The 20,819-nt window shown below is 44.0% G+C and overlaps 1 pseudogene; it reads left to right on the forward strand.

Moving 5' to 3' along the window:
• The first annotated feature begins 14,180 nt into the window (after nucleotides 1-14,180).
• LOC111591474 (uncharacterized) lies at nucleotides 14,181-14,294 on the forward strand (annotated as a pseudogene).
• Nucleotides 14,295-20,819: the final 6,525 nt, after the last annotated feature.

Genomic DNA, 20,819 nt, shown 5'->3' on the forward strand with positions numbered 1-20,819 from the left:
CGGGAGTCGGACAAGTCTTCTCTCCTTCGTCAGCCCTCACAACAGACAAGTCCCGAAAATATCTGCCCCTCATATTGACAAGATGATTTTCTTTAATACTGGATTTACCAAAAACCGCATGGCTTGGTCGCCAAGGTCGATCTTCGGAGTCTTCACCACCACTATCCACATCATAACTGTCATTGTCACCAGTATCTTCAGATAAACCCTCCAAAATCTCCCTAGTAATCTTCTCTGTATTAGTCTTTGATATTGATTGAAGAAAGCCCAGATGCATCTCCTCAGAAAGGCTTAGCTTCGAATCACCAACAGCTTTCTTATCTTTAGACATCTTAGCAAACGCTGAGAAAGTTCTCTCGAAACCGAAGCTTAAAATTTAAAAAGCCAAGCAAGTGTTGTTGCGTGCAGGCTAAAAGTTGGGTGAGTAAAAGCAGATGGCAAGAGAGCGTGCCAAATAAACTCGTGGTGAGCTCTTATTTATACACCTAGTGCGTTGAAAACTAGAGGGTCCCGCTTGTCAAAGACTGTTGCTATTCTAGCAAAGGGAAGGTTTTTTTTCGGACCTTCGGCTTAAAGCCTTCGTCCATGTCGCAATATGAATTTATCATTCCAGCAAATTAATATTGCGAGGGGCTACTGTTGGGGGCCTTCGGCTTCCGAAGGTCCTCAAAAACATGATTTGATAATGTTTTCCAAGTGAAATATGTGAACAGGTATCTTCGAAATCGGGTCACGAGTATACAAGAGTATGGTCAAGACGAAGCTTGAGTAGGACGGAAGGCAATCATGACGAAGGATAAGATGATCACGAAGCTATGCGCAGAAAAGCTTCGGCATGACAGCTATAAAGGGGAACCGACTTAAAGATGAAAAGCCAAATTAGACCTCGAAGAATTACTATAGAGTTATTGATAGATGTAAAGGGCACTAATGTAATTCTACACGGGCTACGTCCCGTGCCTATAAATAGATGAACAGTACTCCTGTACTGTTCACGCTGACTTGGCATTCGCTTTTCGCATCACGTCTGTACCTTTACTTTTCGTCAATCCGAAGGTACATTTATAATTTGTTATTATGAATTTCATAATGCAAAATAAAAATAAGTTGATGATAATATCTGTATTATTATTCTATTTCATATATGTATTCTTCTTCATCATCTATCGAGCTTACGAAGGTCTCTTTCTTCATAACCTTCGTCCGGAATTCATTATATCCGAAGGGACATAATGTCTTGAAGGACGAAGGACTTTAACGTTTAACACTTTTTATGTTGCCTTGTTCTTAACTCTTAGCATTTGAGAACAAGTCCCCAACACACACTTTTGTTGCATCTGATGCTGCCTTTTAGCCAGTAGAAAACTTGATGAAACACCTTCCCAAGCAGTGTCGTAGGTCCAATGTGTGACCTGTAGATACCATAGTGGATATCTTTCATCAACTCTTAACCTTCATCTCTAGAAATACACTTGATGAGCAGCAAGCAGGCACCTTCTTTGAATAGTTCCTCTACTATTACCTTGTATGGTCTAGTTCTGGCATGCATTCTTTTGATATAAACTTCATCATCGCCTGGGTAGTTTCCTTGAATAAAGGTTATGATTTTTGTCCTCCAGTCCTTGTTGTGACTAGTGGAAATTGTTTGGATTGCTCTTTCCATTAACTCTCCGGAAGGTGCCTTCCGGATTTCGAAAAACACTTCGAGAGGTATAGGGAGCCCCTAAGCCGTGACTTGGCTAGCATATCATCATGTTCATTATTATCCCTTGATGTATTATTTACGAAGAAGCCTTCAAAGGAGCTCTTCATTCATCGCATTGTGTCAAGATACTTTTCCAATGTTGGGCTCTTGGCCTTGCTGCTTTTATCAATGTGACCTGTGATTACCTAAGAATCAAACTTAAGGAATGCCCTTTTAATGCCCATAGTTTTAAGTTTCATCAGGCCAAGCAATAGAGCTTCATATTCTACAATGTTGTTTGTGCACTGGAACTCTAGTTTGACTGCATATGAAGTTTTCAGCTTCGAAGGTGATGTGATGACAGCGGCCACACCAGCCCTGAAGGATCCCTAAGACCCATCACAAAAAACCATCCAAATAGCTTCTTCAAGGGTATCTAACTCATCTTATGAGCTGGGTGTCTAGTCGGTAGTGAAATCCGCCAATGCTTCGGATTGAATTGATGATCGATGTATAAAGTTGATGACAAATTCATTAAGCTTGGTAGCCCATTTTTCAACTCAACTCATAGTTTCTCTGTTTCTAATGATATCCTTCAGAGGTTGAGATGAAGGCACAATGATGTTGTAAGATTGGAAGTAATGCTGAAGCTTCCTGGAAACCATTAATGTAACACCCCAGGTGTTATCTCCCGTTAAACAGCGACTACAGACTTAAGTATGGTATGTCAGTGAGGATAACAATATTCATATCCTAATCATCTTCGTCTATCGCGATTTTAATATTGCATCTGTTTCTGTCTATTTAGAGTCTTCCTAAAATTTTCACGAATTTCGGAACGTAATTGTTTTGAAAGTTTGTGAGTCCTGTGCCCAATTAAAATCCATCGAGTAAGCGAATACGAATTTGGAGCCTCGATCCACTCTTGCGATTTTTGTCCTTAACAAATTAATTAGAACTCAACGACAATAGTTATTGGTCCAAAACAAACCCGACTGAGGTAGTTAGAACTGAGAGCGAATAATTGGTAATTAATTTGGTTATCTACTCCGTAATCCAGAAAATAAAATGCGTATTCTGAAATGTCTTTGGGGCCAAGTCATTTAAACTCTCGCAAATCCTAGACACTAGATATTTGCATTTAATTTTTTTAATGGGAAAATATCTTCCCTCCCATCGCTCGACATATCTCTTTCTCTCTTATCCTCGCCAGCCGTCATCCTCATCCGTCTCTAGGATTTTTTCCACTGCCGCGCCGTAGGCTGGCTTCTTCCCCAGCCGCTCACTCTCCCTCCGATTTTTTCCGCCGCCGTACTCCTAATTCGAGCTCAGCCTTATTCCAGACCACCGCTCCTTCTTCCTTATCCTCTCCACACCTCCCTCAGGTTTTTTATCCGTGGACCACAGCTGCTCTCTCTGGAGATTTTCTAGTCGCCCAGGCCATCGATCTTATATCCCCACTGCCCTGCTCTCTTCTAGTTACTTCACGTACATATCTCCATCGATGCTCCCTCTCGCCTCACTCAGTGCCGCTAGCCGCCCTGGATACCCATCGTGCATCGTGCTCGGCCTCCCCTGCGACGTGCTCACGTTCTAGGTTGTCTTCTACCTCGCCTCTGTTGGTCTGCTCGCCATTAACCCCGCCCTCTGCCGCATGCTCCTCCCCGGCTTCTCCTGCGTCGCGCCCTGGAGTTCTCCATCGTGTCGCTTCTCCAGCTCGGTTCCATGGTTGCTGTGCGCGGACCCTTCTCCTCCCTGCTCCATCTTCCCCAGCCGTGCGCCCCTGCTTCCATGGCTGGCTGCGCTCTCCCTCTCCCATGGCCGTCGCGCCCTTCTTCCCTGCCCCTCCCATGGCAGCTTTCCCCTAGATTCCACCCTGCGCGCGTCCCTGGTTCCAGCCTAGCTCGGATCCCTTCCCATGTCACGCGCTTCTCCATGGCCGGCGTTCGGCTTCAAGCTCGCCTAGTCTCTGCGCCCCCCCCCCCCCCCCCCCCCCCCCCCCCCCCCCCCCCCCCCCCCCCCCCCCCCCCGAGCTCCCTCTGCCCGGCCGCCGTCGAGTTCCCTAACGCACCCTCTCCCAGCCGAGCTCGCCCCGGCCCCTTGCTCCTCCATGGCCGGCTTTTCCCCGGCTTGGATCTCGCCATGGTCGCCTGCCGTTTCCCTGTGCCAAGGTCTCGCTCGGCCACAGCCCTGCTCGACTTGGCCGTGACCTCGCCATGGACGGCGTCCAGCACGCGCGCGCCGGTTGTATTTCCTCCCTCGCGCAGCGCCTTGGTGACTGTCGAGTAGCACACCATGCCTGCGCAGCCCCAGCCACGACGTCGTCCATCCCGTTCGGCGTGCTCTTGGTGTTCGACGCAATGTCAATCAGAGATCACCGTCGTTCTCAGTCGTGGAACTCTACCCGTTGTCGACCTTGTCGATCTCCGTGCTATGGCACGCTTGTCTTTACCGCTGTCCCCAACTCCGCCTACGCTTTGCATCATCAGGTCGCCCATAACTGCGACATCGGCCTCTATCTGTCGGTGGTTGCAATCCCTTCGTTGCTCACCATGAGGATCTACCTGCTCCAGATCATCATCGAATTGACCACCATAACCACCTCATCCACGGCCGCGTCCACCACCCTATAAGCCTTGCACGCTGTCCGTGGACGTCTAAGAGAAGATGTCCAAATGTTGGATGATTATGTGTGTGAAGTTCGTGTAGTACCTGCCAAGCGCTCGACAAATTGCCTGAATCGGAGAACCATTACCGATCTCGTGGATTCGAGTCAGATATTGGAACGTTGAGCTGATTTTCTATTCTTATTGACTGGTTTGATGAATGGATTGGTTGAATTTGTTGTTCGTGAAGATTATTTTATTCTTAGCATGGGTGCGTTGTTGAGGTATTAGATGTTTGTCGTCATGCCTCGTTTTATGCATCAATGGATTGTGTACATAAGTATGAAGTGGTCATGTCACGCGAAACTCAAGTTTAAAGTGATTATTGTGTGAGGAGTGGTTAAGTGAATAATAAGTTTAGTGTCTCGCTCATATAACTGATAAATGCAGTCGTGGTTGATTATGTAAGTGTATTGTTTGAGAACGTCGATGCCTTGCTTAAGTAATTGTTATATTATAGATTTAGTGATCGGTTGCATGTCGTGGAGAAGGTTGCATACTACCCTAAGCGGTTAAAAGTAAATAGCATCGACAAGTCTATTTCAGTTAGAATCTAGAAATTCCATGACTAAAAGGAATGCACATCAATACGTTAAGTATTTGGTTGATAAAAATACTTTCATGGGCTTTTATGTTGTTTGATAATAGTCATTCCACTAGATTAAATTTATTTGATGTATGCGCTATGAGTGTCTTCAAGATTAAAGTATGTGCCCTGTATTAGTGTAGTGAGGTTTAGGCTTGAAGTGCTTGTTTGGGAAGGAGTGTTAGTAAATGTAAAGGTTGAGTGTAATTGAATAAGTTCTATGTTCGACAAATATGTGTTGTAGAAAATGGATTCATGGTTATAGAGTAGGAGAAACGCAAGTACAGTAGTTAGTATGTATAGTTTATTATTTCGTGATTATTGTGCTGGGTCGTATGTCGATAACCAGTGTTCTCTTATGGGTGTTGTATTGTGCCTCTCTGTTAAGTGTTTAATTCTCTACCATGTAGCATTGTTTATCATCGTTCTAGTACTTATGTTCATACATGTGCATTATGCATTTCATTTAGGTACGTTAATTAATCACGTGATGCGGAAGACGACCCAAGTCGACCCCAGGATAATGCACAGATTGGACATCTCCGCAGGACGACGTCGTCAGTCGGACCAACCTGAAGATGGATAATCTAAACGAGTGCCAACACAAAAGGTTGGTCGCCAAGTGGACGTCGTCTAACAACACTAACCTTGTGTTATTCCAGGCAAGCCTCGGTGCATTTGCCACCTCCTTGTTGTTTTAAAATCATTATCACCTTGTTTGATGCATTAGCTGATAGGAGTTGTGTGCTAAACAATGGATGCATTTCCTTCCTTGGAAAATTGAATACCCTTCATTGATACCCTTTTATGAAAAGGATTTTTATGATGCTTAGCCTTGCTTTAGAAAAACAAAATGTATTGTTTTAAAAACAAAAGGTGATGCTTCACAGTGGATGGGAAATTTTATTACAAAGAAAAACTTATGATGGTGGATCCACCACGGCCGTGATGGGTTCAACATCTGAAAAGATGTACCTCTGTCAGGTACCAAACTTTGGGTTTAAATAATAAAGCTGAGACCGGGCGGTTGACTTGCACGAGAAGGGAGTCTCGGTGTAGTGTCTCCGTCTGAGTCGATCAAGGACCGTGCCGATGTAGGCCTGATGATCGAGGACCTTTTAACTGGCCACATGCCTCATCATGGGTAAGCTTTGCCTCAGGCATACCAATACCAGAAAGGCCAACACGCAATGGGAGTGGAGAGATGGCGAGAGTAGCGTGTACCCTCCGTGGCAAGAGGCTGGCCGGTGGTGTATCTGTGCTCTCGATTGACGTGAACCCGGTCTGGTCTTGAGAAACCCGGTGGCGAGTTGACATATGCAAGGGTTAAGTGTTACATATGTCGTGTGGTTGGAGATCCCCAGCTAGGTATTAATCGATTCGGATCGTCGTTACTTCTCGGATATGAAGACTTAGTCACTGACTTACACGTAGCAATCCAGTGAACTGATGGGATGATAAAAGACGGCTAGTGTAGGCCAAGTGCTTGAACTAGGATAGAAATAACTCTAGATGCAGGTAACTTAACCTGACAATAAAACTAGATTTTTAAGGATCTACTCATAGTAAGCTTTTATGCAAACAGAGTCATTGAACCTTGATAAGCTTTCCCTTGATTCCCAAAAGCCAGCATATCCTTGAGAGTCTTTTTTTTAGACGGGTAAGACTTGCGAAAGTACACTTCGTACTCAGGGTTTCCGAACCCATGTTGCAGGTACTAGAGTTGTGCTGTTGTGGATGGTGTTAAGCGCCGGAGGGCACGGCCTTCTTATATGTCTAAGTAACTCTTCTATACTTCTTATTGAGAATGGTCACTTAAGCTAGCATATATTTCAAAATTATAAATAATTTACAACCTTTCAAAGTTTATTTCTTGAATCACTTTGTAATCACTCTGATAAATATAATGTAAATTTGTTGTAACTTGTAACCTTTTGTAATAAAGAAATTCTGTTGCAAAAATGTTGGTGTGTGATTTGTGTTTACTTAATCCTGTGGTCCTGGTTGTAAGTGGTTTATTCGGGGTCCATGGGACACTCGGACAGATCCTGTTAAGTTATCTGGTGCACATGCATAGCCATCTGAGGTCTTTGAGACAAGGGCAGGTGCATGTGGGCCCAATAACTTGGGAGGTTCTGCCTCAATTAAGACTGCATATATCACTTTTATCATTTCTGATTAATTCCCTTTGGATGGATAGAGTACTTCAGAGATGAAGTATACTGGAATTTGTTTTTTAGATCCATCCTTAACTTTTCCTGCACTAGGGCGACACTTATTGTGTACTGTGAGGTAGAAACATACAACAGTAGAGGAGCGCCTAGCAAAGATGGAGAGAGGGTTACCAACTGGATTAGATATTGCTTGAGGTCTTCAAAAGCTTTTTGTTGAGGTGGTCCCCCATTCGAATACTTTGGCTGATTTCTACACTTCAAAAAATGACAAGCTCCGTTCTATAGATCTTGATATGAATCTGTTTAATGACGTTATCCTTCCCGCTAATCTTTGGGCTCCATTCCTTCACTTTGGTAGCTCCATCCGAAGTATAGCTTCTATCTTATGTGGGTTTGCCTCAATTCCTTTTGTTGACACAATGCAACCAAGAATTTTGCCCTTCTTCACCCCAGATACACATTTCTTAGGGTTAAGTTTCAGGCTGGCTCTTTGGAAGTTGGTGAAGGTTTCTTAAAAATCTGAAATGTGTGGTTTTCTAGCTTCGTATTTCTGACGATAATATCATTCACATATGTTAGCACATTTCTGCCAATTTGTGTGCTCAACGTGAGACGTTCTGGCATCTGAAGGTAGAAATAAGTATCCCTAGGAGTTATGAAGTTGGTATTTGCCTCATCTCTTTTTTCATCTAAATTTGATGATACCCTGAATCACAATCTAACAAGCTCATGGCTCTGAAGCAGCTGATGCATCCACAAGGGATTCAATCCTTAGTAAGGGGAATTCATCCTTTGGATATGCCTTGTTGAAATATGTAAAATCGATACACATTCTCCACTTGCCAATTCATTTCTTGACCATGACTACATTGGTAAGCCATTCTTGGTATGCAACCTCTCTTATTACTCTAGCATTGAAAAGATTCCCCCTTCACCCATTCATTAATATTCCTGAGGGAGATTAATGAAAGGGATAAGGTTTAAAAGGATAATAGAGACTGGACAAAATGATTCATTTTGATTCATTCTATCATTCATCATTTCATGTTGTAAAATGATTACATGTGTACCTTCGGTGTTACAAAGGTGGGCATGAAGACAAGACAGGATAGCTTCAAAACTAAGTGTCTCAGTTCTCCCTTCAAGCCAAAAGTACCCCTTTCATGGCACTGTGCTACTATTTACAGTGGTGAGGTACTACTTCATATAAAATTACAAACATGTCCATGAATCATATACACATGAGCTACAAATCCTGTAAGGCTACTGTTGTCTTTCCCCCTCTCGTGTCGCACCAACTAATCTTCTAGATTCTCCTCATCCCCTTCTGCTTCGTGCGTTAATGCCTCAGAGTTGAAGCTTCTTCTCCCCTTCGTTCTTGCTCACCAATCAATCCAACAAGGCTAAAGCTCTCTAGCTTCGTCTGTTCCTTGCATGCTGTTGTAGACGAAGGTTAACTTCGCTACCTGTTAGTAATACTTGGAACATGTTTGACTGTTAGTACGTGCAATGTTTTGAGGACCTTCGGCTATAAAGGCCCCAACACCACAACAATCTTTTATTGCTTCCATGTTGCATAGTTTTATAGAGGATTTGCCACTTCATTTTCCACACTCCAAATAACCTTTTTATCACAATGTGTATCGATGGCACCTCTCCCTTATATGGCGCTAGATACCCAATACGATTTGGATATCCCGCATCAACAACATAATATTTATCTACACAAAATAAACTCCTTACATTCAGGCAGCTAATATTACTATTTTTATTAAAAAATAGTAAAGGTTTTGGTGTTCACTGCAGCATTGGTGGCCATGGCTGCCATGCCATGGTTGTTCAAAACGTCTGCAGCAGGCAGCGACATACCACCAGAGGATGGTCGCACCATGCCACTGGCTACATGTTGTCTCGATCATGCGTGCTCCCTGCAGCATAGGATTCTGGTCGCGACGTGCTCCCGATCACGGCAGACCCTAGTCGGACCTCGTCGATGGAAGCTGGCCATACAGTGCCGGTTAAAGCAGGCCATGGGGCTGCCCCACGGCCACGCTCAACGAGGGGATCCATGGAGGATTGCCCACGACCACGGGCGCAGGGAACGCCTAGAGTTCGAGCACCACTAGCCGGCGGGATAGAAGAACATGACGACGTGAAATATACACTATCTGTGGCTGAATCGAATGGAATAACATGGGGATTAGGAGGAAGGAGGGAGAATCAATTTGTGTAGGCAATCCCATGGAATCAAATTCTGAACCATCATCTATGGCAGCTGCTATGGTTTCGCAAGGAGACTTGTCGAGGAAGAAAGAGACGAAATGTTATTTCTCACCGTAATGAGTGCCATTTGTGGGTAATTAACGCTGAACTCCACGTTTACATTTGAAAACAAGTTTTCTAGAATGCCTGTTTTGGTGCTCCACAAAATGGTGGAATTTAACTCAACTCCATGTTTCGTTTTATTTTTTGGAGCAGAATTGTTGGAGTTTAGGCCATTTGACAATCAAATCGTGGAGCAGAGGGGAGCAGTCCCAACCGCCGTGAGGCAGCCGGAGAGTCATGGTATCTTCAATGGCTAAAGAGTCTAAGGTAAAGGGAACTCGGTAGAGTGTTATAGCAAGGTATAGGATTCTGTAACTAATTTTTACAATTACAACTTATTGGTAGGTAGTGATCGAGCTTAGCTCTGACTGTCCAAGTTTTGGTAGTTGAAAGTGTTGCTGATGCTTTTAGAATTCATTCATATAGCGCATGATTGGTTAGGTGCACGCGTGAAGCCACGCTCGTGCGGGACTGGCCGGCCAAATACGGGCGTTGGGGTGGCGTACGAGCATATGCAGCTAAATAGCTCCAAAATGACTTATTTTACAACAACTCATGCAACACTCATCTCCTACATCTCTACTATATTAAAGCAGTCGTCCCACGTCATCTTTTTACAAAGAACCCCTTGTATTTCTTAAAATTCAATCTGCGGTCTTAGATCATATCCCATCCCTATCCTATTTGTTCGCACAACAATGTTTTCGCAGTTGTCGCTCTAGCAACAAACCCCGTCCATTTCACAACAACCTTCGCCCGCTTCTTCCACCGTTGCACCGCCTCTAGATAAGGATGCTCACTAAGTGATAAAAGTTGCATCGAGTCCATCCAACTCTGAACCACCTCGTCACCACTAGGGACCGAGAGCCTATCTCCTAGCTCACTCATCTTTCGCTCTGGCGCGAGCTCCACTCCTCCCATCGTATGGGCGACGTGGCATCAATAGTAGATCTACCTAGCGTGTGCTTTGTCTGGTCACAGTTGTTCTCGTCGGATCTATTGTTGGTAGAGACCACTCTAATTGTCGTGTTTTTTGCAGGGGACGTCCACTGACTAGGACACAAGCTTCTCAAATAAGAAAGCCAAGCTGCTCAAGACGCATAAGTTCGCGCCCGAGCTTGACCATCTGGCCAATTCATTCTTTCACTCATACCCTTTGTTTCTCAATTTGGCTGTAATGAGCGCATAATACTTTAGGGATATATAGCTGTTGTCTGCAAGGCCTTCCTCTGATTCAATGATTTTGTTCTTGGTAGGTGGATACGTCAAAGGTCAAGTTGGATGTGATGAAGCCCTATATTGCCAAGCAGGTCACTGAGCTACTTGAGTTCGACGTATGTTTCTGATCCATGTAGAGGTAGTTACATTTTCACTAAAACTTATCCTAGGTGCTACGGTCATCTTGTTGTTTGTGACCTTGCGACCTTTTTCTTATTTTTTGTAGGGTCTTTACTTAGTGAGAACCCCAGATCATTTACCATTGTGATAGGACCAAACTTCATGTCTAAACTTTGTGCTACATCTACTGCATGTTTGCTTTGGTGTCCCGTTCTGATATGTTGTATGCTTAGAGTTTCAGACACGATGTTCAAGCAATGCACTGGCACGTAGAGTTGCAATTGCAGGCACGTGAGCTTGCACTACACATGTGAAAACAATTCCAACATAATATATAGTAGTACCCCTATCCAGCACCCGCTGCAATACATGGATCACACTGTTTTATAAATGCCATGAGATGAATCCAGAAAAAAGTTGTATGTTTGAAATTTCATAGATACAGATAGTAGAGTTGTAGAGCTTAAAATCAAATTGTCCCCATTTTATTGCTACTGTTTTATCTATTTCAGTTATGAAGCAACTTCATCTCGGAGGAGCCGTAGCCTATCAAAGGACATCACAACAACAGTGGTTGCTTCTGTTTTTCTGGTATAAGCCTTATGCAGAACTCACAATTTCAATCATTGATTATGTAAAAAAATATCATATTAGAATGTTGGGTGGTTAACCATCTTGATTCAAAAGTACCCTGATTGGTGGGCATTTCCAATTCATAGTTTACTGACTAGGTCCAGTTTATGAAAGGAAAATGGTGGATCAAAACTTAGATATCGAGACAATTAGAAATGAAGATCACTATGGTGTAGCAAGCCTCCATCTTTCCCTGCTTTGTAACAAAATATGCCTTATGGCTTACATGTACAAAACTAAAAGTTCACATATGAGCTAACTTTTTTCCTCTATTTTATGCTGATAGCACATGCTTAAAATTAAAATCGTGTGTACTGATTCTAAAAGAATTACATCCAAACAGGTACAACCGAGCAAAAGTTATCTAGAGTTTCAAATGGCAATTAGCCCCATACTTCCTCATGACATACAAGAAAAACTCCATTTCTCAGAAAAGGAGTACCTCAAGAACCACTCTGCAGCCATTAAATCATACATATCATAGATGAATATAGATTTGACAGTAGTATGGAGTTTTCATTTCCTTTTTCTATTTCTTATGCTTTCTTAGGGATGAAGTATCAAACATCTTATACCTTTTATTATAGGACATGGTTCCTCCCAAGGATCCTTACATTCAGGTTCACGTGCTAGAGGACATTGGTGAAGTATCGCTTGGTGACCATTCTGTGTCATTGACCAAGAACTCACTCCACTTCCTAATAGAATGGTTAGTTGATGAAAGTGAATGCTCCTACTTCGCTGATACAAATAAAATACTACTTAGCAACTATGCTGATAATCGTTGGATATTACGATGGCTATAGTTTTTGTCAGGGTTAGTTGAGAGCTAGATAGTAGACATTGTTGATGAGTACAATTGTATAGGTGCTCCTGATTTGGTACCCTTTTCGTTTTTTGTAGAAAATATTTGTTTCCTATTTTATCAGCAAGTCTGCTTTATACAATGTGCTTTTGAGTTTAATATCTAATTCCTCAGAATTTAATGGTATCGTTTCTAGGCAAAACAAGGTATTGGTGAACCAGTTGAGTAAACCAGAGCCAGGAACAACAAATCTTTATTTCCCTACAGAGTACTCACAATCCACAACACAACACTTCGAAGCCTGCCTCTAGAAGCAATGGCTGGCCTTATGGCGCAACCCGATTACAACCTTGTTAGATTTTCCTTCACTTTGTTAGTTGCCTTGTTGCTCGGTTCCATTTTCTAGAGGATAGGCACCAACATGTATTTTTTTACTTTCCTCATTTTGGTCGTTGGTGCCCACCTTTCGAATCTGAAAGTGTTGGTGTATTCTATTGCAAGGGAGATGTAACCACTCTAAGGATGGTTATTGGATCAATGTACATTGTTGTGATGTTTGTCGGCATTAACAATTGTTCAACTGTGCAGCAAATTGTTTCAATTGAGAGGATAGACTTCTACAAAGAGAGGGTTGTTGGGATGTACTCTACAATGTCATATGTCATTGCTTAGGTAAAGAAATATCATAGAAGTATACAAAACACAATGGTAACTAAGGTGCTTTCTTCTCTCTACAATTGCTCAATTTTTATGCGTCGTAAGTTGTCATAGTGATATCATGTGTTTGTGCAAACAACGTATTACACCCTCATCGTATATGCCATGATGAGCTTCCAATGGAAAATTGCCAAGTTCTTTTGGTTCTTCTTCATTTCCTACTTCTCCTTCCTCTACTTCACCTACTATGGCATGATGATTGTCTCAATCTCCCCAAACCATGAGGTTGCATCCATTTTCGCCTAGCTTTTTATTCTCTCTTCAATCTCTTCTCAGGCTTCTCCATTCCAAGATGGGTTATTTATTTCTTCAATTGCCATTCTCGTGATTATTTTCTATAGGAATAAAAGAGTGCTTTTGTTTTGTTTTCTCTATTCTTATTTCAAAGAATTCCCAGATGGTGGATTTGGTACTACTGGATTTGCCCATTGGCATGGATAATGTATGGGCTTATCGTGACACAATATGGAGACCTAGAAGACCCCACCATAGTCCCTGGCGAAAGCAAGCAGAAGATTAGCTACTATGTAACACATCATTACGTCTACCATAGGGATTTTATGCCAGTCGTTGCACCTGTTCTTGTGCTCTTTGCAATATTCTTAGCTTTCATGTACGCAGTCTGCATCAAGAGGTTGAACTTCCAGCAACGATAGGAACAAGATATGGCATAAAAGCTCTTGAGAATTATTTTGGAAAACACTTCCTTTTCTCCTTTCATTTCCAAATCCTTCAACATAGGGTGTAGTTCGCGTGTTCCACACATCACCAAATGTGGTGAGGTCTTAGATAGATTTCTAGCCATTTAACTGTGGAACATTGCTAGAGCATAACTATGAAAAGTTTTGTTCATGTCAAATTCATTTCACATTGAATTTTAAGTGAAACCAACTATACAATTGGAAATGAGTACAAGGCTCTGTAAAATCGGAAAATGTTTTTATTGTTTGATATGATACTCTAAAGGCAAGAGTAAGTATGTATTTCAGTAAGCATGTTAAGCATTAGAGGATAAACTTGTTGTATTTGGTATTTCAAAAATGATCTTGTTGGCGTACTTTTGTTTTTCTATGTCTTGCTAAACTTGGAGAAAATTGTTAAGCCATCACCATAAATGAATTTGCATGTGTTAGCTATGAAATCTCAATGATGATTTTGGTTAGGGTATCAGATCTACACCATCTTCTCTCTCCCAAGTCCTAAGCCAAAATATTGGCTATAATTTAATTCGAGCATAGGGGCTCCTTATCAACTCATTTTCTCGGTCTTTTGGCTAAGGTCATGTGTAATATTTACCAGTTCAATATCTAGTATATGAACAATATGTTCACTTTGACATTAAATTCATTTATTATGGGTATTTTTATGTGGATGGTCCATTAAGACTCTCAAGTGTCGTTAATGATCTAATCAATGTCATCAAATATAATTGAGTACCGTCGCAACGCACAGATATTAGACTAGCACAAACAACCAAACATATGTTTAGATAAAGTCAACACACGCAGTGATCCAAGACAAGACAATGCGAGTAACCAATCAGACGCATAATAACACATCTCATGTCATGTACGACCGGCCCTACGTCAGGCAACGACGCGCCCGGGATGTGCGGCGTGCGCGTGAGCGTGCCCAGAAGGCAAGAGCCGCCGACTCTAGTGGATAGGATAGAAACTAGATAAGTTTGTTTGCATGCCTAGAATTAGGGAGCAGTTAGCTCCATGCAGTTAGTCCTAGGGCCTATATATTCCTGTAACTAGACCTGAGTTGGAATTAAGAAATATCATTATCCTAATCTCTCTCAACTAAGCCGGTGGTAGAGGGGCATAACCTTGCCGGAGAAGACGACGGACCGCGGCTATGATCTCTGTAGCCGAGGGCCACCTACCCTAGACACTAAGGCCCTTGACAACCTGGTATCACGGTCACGCCGATCCTACTCATCCACCTACGCCAACGCTGAATCCACCACCGTCGCTCCGCTCAACCCAACCGCGCCACCACAAAGCCCACCACCCTCCCGACCCTCAGCCACATCCTCCAGTTCACCCATGGCCGAACCATCCAATGCCAACCTCGCCAAGATGATTGAGCAACTCACCGATTTCGTCGCCATGCTGCAGTCCGAGGTCACCGCGCTGAAATGCGATAAGGAGAAGTCGTCGTTGGCGGTCAAGGGTGGCGTTCCTGACGGCCAGCACCACTACGATTGGCCACCCAAATTTCAAAAGATCGACTTTCCCCGCTTCGACGACAAGACCGATCCCTTGATCTTCGTCAATCGCTGCGAATCCTACTTCCATCAGCAGCGTGTCATGGAGGAGGAGAAGGTCTGGATGGCTTCATACCATCTTGAAGACGGGGCACAGCTCTCGTATATCCAGCTGCAGGAGGACGAGGGCACTCCTCGATGGAGCAGATTCAAAGATCTCCTCCACCTGCGTTTGGGCTGCCTATCCGCTCTATGCCACTCTTCGAGCTCGTCTAGTGTCGGTGCACGGGGTCCGTTGAGGAGTACCAAAACCACTTCCAGGCGCTGCTGGCCCGTGTCGGTCCATTGGAGGAGGTGCAGCGCGTCTAGCTCTTCACGGGCGACCTCCTACCACCGCTCAGCCACGCGGTACGCATCCACAATCCATAGTCGCTTCCAACGGCAATGAGTCTGGCGCACCAAGTGGAGCCGATGGAGCTTGACAAGGGGCCCCGGTCCCTGCCAGGGCTACACCGCGCGCTCTACTACCTGTTCCGGCACCCCGCCCCTAGCCCCTGGCCCTTCCAGCGCCGCCACCAGCGGGTGCTGCGGCAGGCGCAGCCCCAGCTCGGGGCGAGGGCAGGCGCCTATCACCGGAAGAAATGGCGGAACGACGTCGTTAGGGGTTGTGCTTTTAATTGCAACGAAAAGTATTCGCGTGGCCACAATCGATTTTGCAGGCGCATCTTCTTCATGGATGACCTAGAGATTGAGGACGCAGATGATGCGGCCCAAGGCACGGACGGCGATGCTCCCTGCTTCTCCCTGCAGGCCCTCGCCGGGGTGCCCATGGCTGACACCATGTAGATCACAGTCATGCTTGGTGCCACCTCACTGGTCGCCCTCCTCGACTCCGGTAGCACCCTCAAAGGGAAATAGGGTCAAACCTTTTCCTAAATGATTTTGGTGGTTGAATTGCCCAACACAAATAATTGGACTAACTAGTTTGCTCTAGATTATAAGTTCTACAGGTGCCAAAGGTTCAACACAAACCAATAAAAAGTCCAAGAAAGGGTTCAAATAAAAAGGAGCAAAAGAAACTGAAGGCAGCCCTGGTCTGGCGCACCAGACTGTCCGGTGTGCCACCGGACAGTGTCCGGTGCACCAGGGTGAATCCACTCGAACTGCTCAGCTTCGGGTTTCTAGAAATGGCTCTCCGCTATAATTCACTGGACTGTCCGGTGTAGCACCGGACTGTCCGGTGTGCCAAGCGGAGTAACGGCTACAACGCTAACGGTCGTCTGCAAAAGTGAACAGTGAAGCTACAGTGCACGGACAGCGCGCGCAGAGTCAGAGCAGGTGCTAGAAGGCGCACAGGACAGTGAACAGTGACTGTCCGGTGCACCACCGGACTATCCGGTGGCCCCACATGTCAGAGCTCCAACGGTCGAACCCTAACGGTTGGGTGACGTGGCTGGCGCACTGGACTGTCCGGTGCGCCCGTCGACAGACAGCCTCCCCAACGGCCACTTTGGTGGTTGGGGCTATAAATACCCCCCCCAACCACCACACTTCAAGGCATCCAAGTTTTCCAGCCAACACATTCAATACAAGAGCTAGTGCATTCAATACAAGACACAATTAGATTGAATCAAAGCCTCTCCAAGTCCCAATTCCACTCAAAGCAATTAGTGACTAGAAGAGAGAGTTTTTGCCCGTGTTCTTTGAGATCTTGCGCTTGGATCGCTTTTCTTCTTCCCATTTCTTGTTCCCAAGACATTTGTAATCAAAGCAAGAGACACCAATTGTGTGGTGGTCCTTGTGGGGACTAAGTGTCTCAATTGATTGAGGAGAAAAGCTCACTCGGTCTAGGTGACCGTTTGAGAGAGGGAAAGGGTTGAAAGAGACCCGGTCTTTGTGACCACCTCAACGAGGAGTAGGTTTGCAAGAACCGAACCTCGGTAAAACAAATCACCGTGTCACACTCTTAATTTGCTTGTGATTTGTTTTTGCCCTCTCTTTCGGACTCGACTTTATTTCTAATGCTAACCCCGACTTGTAGTTGTGCTTAAAGTTTATAAATTTCAGATTTGCCTATTCACCCCCCCCCCTCTAGGCGACTTTCACACCCATAACTTCATGTCCGAAGCAGCGGCATGGTGCGGGACTGCCACTTCACCAGCGGCCATCAGAGCCCGGTACTTCATTAGAGCCTAACCGCTCGAAGTGATGTCGGGAGCTCACGCCAAGAAGGAGATGTTGACCGGCGAGAAGCCCGCCACAAGCCACGGGAAAGCTCCATCAGGGGAGTCTGGCAACAAGAAGAGGGAGGATTCACCTCCCCGCGTCAAGTCGCACCGGAGTGGCGGCAAGAAGAAGAAAATGAAGAAAGTGGTCTACTATGAGACCGATTCTTCGTCGCCTTCCACCTCCGGCTCCGACACGCCGTCCGTCACTTCTAAGCGTCATGAGCGCAAGAAGTTTAGTAAGATCCCCTTACGCTATCCTTGCATTTCCAAACGCGCTCCTTTACTTTTCGTCCCACTAGGCAATCCACCGGTTTTTTACGGTGAAGATTATTGTATGTGGAGTGATAAAATGAGGCACCATCTAACCTCACTCCACGCTAGCATTTGAGACATTGTTGAATTTGGAGCGCTGGAACCATCTGTGGGGGATGAAGGCTATGACTCGGACGAGGTAGCCCAAATCCAGCACTTCAACTCCCAACCACTACTGTACTCCTTGCCTCTCTAAGTCAAGAGGAGTATAATAAGGTGCAAGGGTTGAAGAGTGCCAAAGAGATTTGGGACGTGCTCAAGACCGCGCACGAAGGAGATGAGGTGACCAAGATCACCAAGCGGGAAACGATCGAGGGGGAGCTCGGTCGATTTATGCTCAACCAAGGAGAGGAGCCACAAGCCATGTACAATCGGCTAAAGACCTTGGTGAACCAAGTGTGCAACCTCGTGAGCACCAAATGGGATGACCATGAAATGGTCAAGGTTATTCTAAGATCACTTGTATTTCTTAATCCTACACAAGTTCAATTAATTCGTGGTGATCCTAGATACAAGCTAATATCTTCCGAGGAGGTTATAGGGAAGTTTGTGAGCTTTGAGTTGATGATCAAAGGCTCCAAACAAATCATCGAGCGAGGCGCCACCTCCACACCCGAGGTGCAACCCGTCGCATTCAAAGCAACGGAGGAGAAGAAAGAAGAGTCTATGTCAAGTAGGCTCCCCATCGACGCCTCCAAGCTCGACAATGAGGAGATGGCTTTAATCATCAAAAGCTTTCGCCAAATCCTCAAGCAAAGGAAGGGGAGAGACTACAAGTCTCGTTCCAAGAAGGTTTGCTACAAATGTCGTAAGCCCGGTCACTTTATAGCAAAATTTCCTATTTTTAGTGACAGTGACAGGGACGACGACAAGAAGGGAAGAAGGAAGGAATAGAAGAAGTACTACAAGAAGAAGGGCGGCGATGCCCATGTTTGCTGGGAGTGGGACTCTGACTAGAGCTCCACCGACTCCTCCTCCGATGAGGACGTCGCCAACATCGCCGTCAACAAGGGTCTTCTCTTCCCCAACGTCGGCCACAAGTGCCTCATGGCAAGGGACGGCAAAAAGAAGGTAAAATCTAGAGCCTCCACTAAATATGCAACATCTAGTGATGAGGAAAACTCTAGTGATGATGAAAATAATTTGCTTGCCCTTTTTGCCAACCTAAACATGCAAGAGAAGGAAAAATTAAATGAATTGATAGGTGCTATTCATGAGAAGGATGAACTCTTGGATAGCCAAGAGGACTTCCTTATTAAGGAGAACAAGAAGCATGTTAAGGTTAAAATGCTTATGCTCAGGAAGTAGAGAAGTGTGAAAATTTGACTAGTGAGCTAAGCACTTGCCATGATATTATCTCAAACCTTAGAAATGAAAATGCAAAATTAATTGTTAAGGTTGAGAAGTTAGATGTTTGTGATAATTCAATTGTTAGCCTTATAAATGATAATGCTAGTTTGATTACTAAGATTGACAAGTTGAATTCATCACTCTCTAGCCTTAAAATTGAGAATGAAAAACTAATTGCTAAGGCTAAAGATTTAAATGTTTGCAATACTTCTATTTTCAATCTTAAGAATGAGAATGCTATCTTACATGCTAAGATTGATGAATTAAATGTTTGCAAACCCTCTACATCTACCATTGAGCATGTTACTATTTGCACTAGATGTAGAGATATTAATGTTGATGCTATTCATGATCACCTAGCTTTAATTAAACAACAAAATGATCACATAGCTCAACTTAGTGCTAAGATTAATGAGCATGACTTAGAAAATTAAAAAATTAAATTTGCTAGAAGTATGCTCTATAGTGGGAGACGCCTAGGCATTAAGGATGGCATTGGCTTCCAACAGGGAGACAATGTCAAGCTTAATGCCCCTAAGAAATTGTCTAACTTTGTTAAGGGCACAGCTCCCATGGCTCAAGATAACGAGGGTTACATTTTGTATCCTACTGGTTATCTCGAGCACAAAATTAGGAGAATTTATTCTAGGAAGTCTCACTCTGTCTCTCATCATGCTTCTATGTATAAGAGTGAGGCATCTAGTTCTAGGCAATCCACTCATGTTAAATTGTCTAAAAAGAAATCTCCTATTGCATCAAATGAACCTAATATTTCATTTAAGACTTTTGATGCATCATATGTTTTAACTAACAAATCAGGCAAAGTAGTTGCCAAATATGTTGGGGGCAAACACAAGGGGTCAAAGACTTGTGTTTGGGTACCCAAGGTGCTTGTTTCTAATGTCAAAGGACCCAAGACCGTTTGGGTACCTAAGAACAAGGCCTAAACTTGTTTTGTAGGTTTATGCATCCGGAGGCTCAAGTTGGATCATTGATAGCGGGTGCACAAACCACATGACTGGGGAGAAAAGGATGTTCTCTTCCTACGAGAAAAACCATGATCCCCAAAGAGCTATCACATTTGGGGATGGAAATCAAGGTTTGGTCAAAGGACTTGGTAAAATTGATATATCACCTGACCATTCTATTTCCAATGTTTTCCTTGTAGACTCATTAGATTACAACTTGCTTTCAGTTTCACAATTATGCAAAATGGGCTACAATTGTCTTTTTACGGATATAGGTGTTACTGTCTTTAGAAGAAGTGATGATTCAGTAGCATTTAAGGGAGTGTTAGAGGGTCAGCTATACTTAGTTGATTTTAATAGAGCTGAACTCGACACTTGCTTAATTGCTAAGACTAACATGGGTTGGCTCTGGCATCGCCGACTAGCCCATGTTGGGATGAAGAATCTTCATAAGCTTCTAGAGGGAGAGCACATTTTGGGACTAACAAATGTTCATTTTGAGAAAGACAGGGTTTGTAGCGCATGTCAAGCAGGGTAGCAAGTTGGTGTTCATCATCCACACAAGAACATCATGACGACCGACAGGCCACTTGAGCTACTCTACATGGACCTATTCGGCCCGATCGCTTACATAAGCATCGGCAGGAGTAAGTATTGTCTTGTTATTGTGGATGACTATTCTCGCTTCACTTGGGTGTTCTTTTTACAAAAAAATCACAAACCCAAGAGACTTTAAAGGGATTCTTGAGACGAGCTCAAAATGAGTTCGGATTGAGAATCAAAAAGATTAGAAGCGACAATGGAACGGAGTTCAAGAACTC

Source organism: Zea mays, chromosome 4 (assembly GCF_902167145.1).
Source record: "Zea mays cultivar B73 chromosome 4, Zm-B73-REFERENCE-NAM-5.0, whole genome shotgun sequence".
Classification (NCBI taxonomy): Eukaryota; Viridiplantae; Streptophyta; class Magnoliopsida; order Poales; family Poaceae; genus Zea; species Zea mays.